The sequence below is a fragment of the Apium graveolens genome, chromosome 5 (genome assembly GCF_009905375.1).
Source record: "Apium graveolens cultivar Ventura chromosome 5, ASM990537v1, whole genome shotgun sequence".
NCBI lineage: Eukaryota > Viridiplantae > Streptophyta > Magnoliopsida > Apiales > Apiaceae > Apium > Apium graveolens.
The window spans coordinates 136,758,355-136,763,742 of NC_133651.1; the positions used below are offsets into that span (position 1 = coordinate 136,758,355).

Below are 5,388 nucleotides of genomic sequence, written 5' to 3' on the forward strand. Positions count from 1 at the left end.
GCCGCCTGATCCTAGCAGGCAGGCACCTGCAAGGCTTCTGGAAAAAAAATTCTGCCAACTTTTTTCAGATTTTTTTGGGTCTTTGGATAAAGTACTAAATTCTAAGGTGTCCTATAGTCTCATATCTTGGGTTGCCTCCCAAGAAGCGCTTCTTTTACGTTATTAGCTTGACGTAGAGTAATACGATCAAGTTGACAATAAAACGGCACTAACCACTTCACGGTTTGCCGTATCCCCATAATAGTGCTTCAATCTCTGACCATTTACTTTGAATGGTTGGCCCGGATCGTTCTGAAAAATCTCCACTGCTCCATATAGAAACACATTTTTGACGATAAATGGTCCAGACCATTTTAATTTCAACTTTCCAGGAAAAAGTCGGAGACGAGAGTTGAATAGAAGAACTTGTTGCCCCGATATGAATGACTTAGGCGATAGCTTCCTGTCATGCCACCTTTTTACCTTTTCCTTGTACATTTTGTTCTTTTCATACGCTTGAAGTCGAAATTCATCAAGTTCATTTAATTGAAGCATGCGCTTCTTCCAAGCTGCATCTAGATCAAGGTTTAACTTCTTCAATGCCCAATAAGCCTTATGCTCAAGCTCCGCAGGTAAATGACATCCCTTACCATAGACAAGTTGAAACGGGGACATCCTAAATGGAGTCTTGTATGCTGTTCTATAAGCCCAAACAGCTTTATTGAGCTTCAAAGACTAATCTTTCCTTGACGGACAAATGACCTTCTCTAGAATGTGCTTGATCTCTCTATTAGACACTTCAGCTTGACCATTAGTTTGTGGATGATAGGCAGTAGCAATGCGATGATTCACATTGTAGCGTTGCATCATAGAAGTGAACGATTGCAGAAATGCGACCCTTCATCACTTATGATAACTCGTGGCATTCCAAACCTTGTGAATATCTGCTTATGAAGAAAACTTAACACTACCTTTGCATCATTAGTTGGTAGAGCCTTGACTTCTACCCATTTTGGGATATAATCGACTGCCAGCAAGATGTACTGATTATTGCAGGACGAGATAAATGGTCCCATGAAATCGATTCTCCAAACATCGAAGACCTCAACTTCAAGCATCACATTTAAAGGCATCTCATCCTTTCTGGTAAGATTCCCAACTCTTTGGCAATGATCACACCTTAAAAAAAATAGATGTGCATCCTTAAACAACGTAGGCCAGAAAAAACCTGCTTGAAGAATACGAGCTGCTATCTTTTCACCACCATAATGTACAGCATAAGTTGTGGAATGACAGTCTCGTAATATCCCCTTCATCTCACAGAATGGGATACATCTCCTGATGATCTGGTCAGCTCCTTGTCTAAACAAATATGGTTTATCCCACATGTACCACTTCACCTCATGCAGAAACTTCTTCTTTTGAGCCGCATTCATATTAGGAGGCATTATATTGCTAACAAGATAGTTCACAATGTCTGCGAACCATGGCTCTTCCTCTTGAATTGTGAACAACTGCTCATCCGGAAAAGATTCGTTGATCAATGTCTTGTCATATGAAGTAGACTTGGGATTCTCCAATCTAGAGAGATAGTCAGCTACTTGATTTTCAGTACCTTTTCGATCCTTTATCTCTAACTCGAATTCCTGTAGCAAGAGAACCCAACGAATAAGTCTAGGCTTCGAATCCTTCTTTGAGACCAGATAGCGGATGGCAGCATGATCAGTGTACACTGTCACCTTTGTCCCAAATAGATAAGATTGAAATTTTTCGAAACCAAAAAATATAGCCAAGAGCTCCTTCTCAGTAGTGGTGTAGTTCATTTGGGCTCCATTTAGCGTCTTACTAGCATAGTAGACCACATGAAACATATTAGTCTTTCACTGCCCAAGAACTACTCCCATTGCATAATCACTTTCATCACACATCATCTCAAAAGGTTCTCTCCAATTCGGTGTTGTAATAACTGGTGCAGTGATTAAACTCTTCTTGAGAGTCTCGTATGCTGCCAAGCATTCTTCATCAAATTTAAAAGGCGCATCTTTTTTGAGCAAGTTGCACAACGGCTTAGATATCTTAGAGAAGTCCTTGATGACATGCCGATAAAAACCTGCATGACCAAGAAAGCTACGGATTCTTTTTACAGAAATAGGTGGCGGAAGATTTTCAAAGACGCCCACCTTGGCTTTATCCACCTCAAGAACTTTACTGGAGACCTTATACCCAAGAATGATGCCTTGTTGCACCATAAAGTGACATTTTTCCCAATTGAGCACCAGATTGGTTTCAACACACCTTTAGAGTACCAAACGGAGATTATTCAAGCATTCGTCATACGAATATCCAAAGACGGAGAAGCCGTCCATGAACACTTCGACATTATTTCCAATCATATAAGAGAATATGGCCATCATGCATTTCTGAAAAGTGGCAGGTGCACCACATAAGCCAAAAGAAACTCTGTAAAAAGCAAACGTGCCAAATGGACAAGTGAAAGTAGTCTTCTCTTGATCTTCTGGTGCAATGCAAATCTGATTTTAGCCCGAATAGCCATCCAGAAGACAATAATAGTCATGCCCAGCCAACCTGTCAAGCATCTGATCAATAAATGGAAGAGGGAAGTGATCCTTCCTCGTGGCTTTATTCAACTTCCTGTAGTCCATGCATACCCTCCATCCTGTGACTGTTTGAGTAGGGATGAGCTCGTTCTTCTCATTTTCTACCACAATAATACCTCCTTTCTTAGGTACACATTGCATGGGGCTCACCCAAAAACTGTTAGAAATAGGATATATATGATTCCCGCATCCAGCCATTTTAGAATTTTTTTCTTCACCACTTCTTTCATGATTGGATTAAGCCTTCGTTGTTGCTCAACAGTTGGCTTGCTACCTTCCTCTAGCAAAATTTTATGCATGCAGTACAAAGGGCTGATCCCTTATATATCTGCTATATTCCATCTGATGGCCGATTTGAATTCTCTCAAAATCCTCAAGAGCTTGTCCTCATCACTACCTGAAAGGTCAGATTCAATAATAACAGGAAAAGTAGATGCATCATCTAAAAAAGCATACCTCAAGTGTTCAGGCAATGGTTTAAGCTCCAAAGTAGGTGCTTCCTCAATAGATGGTTTGAGCTTTCCCTCAGCATTCTTGAGATCATTATTTCCCAGAGATTTAAATGGCATGTCTAGCTTTCGTTTCCAAGGAGAAGCATTTAGATATTGTAGCTGCTCATTGCCTTTATCATCTTCACTGTCAAAATCCCCCAATAAGGCTTTTTCTAAGGCATCATACCTTAGCACATGATCAAGTTCTGAAATAACTGCAGAATCGACCAAATCCACCTTGAAGCACTCCTCATCTCCTGTAGGGAATTTCATCCCATCGAACAGATTGAATGTCACATCTTGATCTTGCACCCTCATAGTGAGTTCACCTTTTTATACATCTATCAAGGTATGGCATGTAGCCAAGAAAGGTCTTCCCAAGTTTATGGAAATCTTCTTATCTTCCTTGAAATCCAGAATGACAAAATCTGCAGAAAAGATGAGCTTGTCCACCTTTACTAGCACGTCATCCACAATACCTCGTGGGTATGTAATCGAACAATCAGCCAATTGTAGAGACATATAGGTGGGCTTCGGATCAGGAAAATTCAGCTTTTTGAAGATAGACAACGACATCAGATTGATGCTTGCTCCCAAATCGCAAAGGCACTTGTCAAATGACAACTTTATAATGGTGCAAGGAATGGTGAAACTACTTGTATGCTTAAGCTTTGGAGGTAACTTTTTGTTGCAGCACGGCACTGCACTCTTCCGTCAGAGCAACGATATCAAGATCATCCAGTTTCACCTTCCATGAAAGAATACCTTTCATGAATTTCGCATAACCAGGCATTTGCTTCAGAGCCTCAGTGAAAGGTATGTTAATGTGAAGTTTCTTGAACACCTCCAGAAACTTACTAAATTGCTTGTCCAGCTTTTGTTTTTGCAATCGCTTTGGAAAATGTGGTGGAGGATAGAGCTGTTTCTTCCCTGTATTACCCTCAGGCAGAGTGTGTTCAACAGTAATCTTCCTTGGTTCCCCCTCTTTCTCCTTTTGCATTCCTTCTTCATCTACAACTTCAACTTCTCCATCTTTTGCTTTTTCAGCATCAGTAACTTTTCCAGACCTTAAGGTGACAGCTTTGACTTACTCTTTAGCTTCCTTCCTGCCTGAAACTTCAGTATCACTAGGAAGTGTGCCAGGTTGATGATTGAGCAAGGCATTGGCTATTTGTCCAATTTGATATTCTAAGGTCTTGATAGAAACAGCCTGACTTTTGCACAACAGCTTTAACTCCTCAAAATCAGCACTAGAAGGTGGAGCAGCACCTCCTTGTTGAGAATATGATTGTCGTTGAGCAAATTGATGAGGTTGTTGGAATCCAGATGGATTAAGATGTTTACTTGCAGCTTGCTGATATGGTTGCTGAATAGAATTCTGATTATTGCTCCAGCTGAAATTGGGATGATTTATGTTATTAGGATGATAAGTAGCGGACACAGGCTGCTGCGGTGTCTGAAAATTGTTCACATACTGAACATATTCATTAACAAGAGAACACTGATCCGTAACATGAGAGCCTGCACAAAGGTCATGACACTAGCTATTTGATTTACTCCATAGTTGGCTAAAGAATCGACCTTCATAGACAGCGCCTGAAGCTGCGCTGCAATAACTGTAGTTGCATCAACTTCCAGAATAACTACTACCTTCCCATGTATCATCCTTTGAGTTGGGTTTTGATACTCATTTGCAGCCATAGTTTCAATGAGATTATAGGCCTCAGTATAGCTTTTGGCCCACAAGGCGCCTTCAGAAGCTGCATCGAGCATGGGCCGAGATTGGGCCCCCAAACCATTGTAGAAACCAGTGATCACCATCCAGTCAGGCATACCATGATGTGGACACTTTCTCAACATCTCCTTGTAGCGCTCCCAAGCCTCGCACATAGATTCTCCTTGTTGCTGCACAAACTGAGTAAGAGCACTCCTCATAGCTACAATTTTGGCCATTGGATAGAACTTCACCAGAAAATTTTGTGCAAGATCTTCCCAAGTAGTGATGGACCCAGCTGGTAAAGAATGTAACCGGTCTTTAGCTTTGTCCCTCAGAGAGAATGGAAAAAGTCTCATCTTGATAGCCTCATCAGTAACACCATTATATTTGAAAGTACTACAGATCTCGACAAAATTCCTGATATGCATATTGGGATCTTCAGTCACAGCACCTCCGAAAGAAACAGAATTCTGCACCATCTGAATAGTGCCCGGCTTGATTTCAAAAGTATTGGCCTGAATAGCAGGATGAATGATGCTTGACTGAATGTGAATAATTTTAGGCCGAGAAAAGTCCATTAGAG

General features: G+C 41.0%; 1 non-coding gene across 1 annotated transcript; it reads left to right on the forward strand.

The window, feature by feature from the left end:
- Positions 1–4,919: 4,919 nt before the first annotated feature.
- Positions 4,920–5,026, forward strand: LOC141662720 (small nucleolar RNA R71). The gene has a single exon (XR_012550819.1). It is a non-coding gene; the product is annotated as a small nucleolar RNA R71 (small nucleolar RNA).
- Positions 5,027–5,388: the final 362 nt, after the last annotated feature.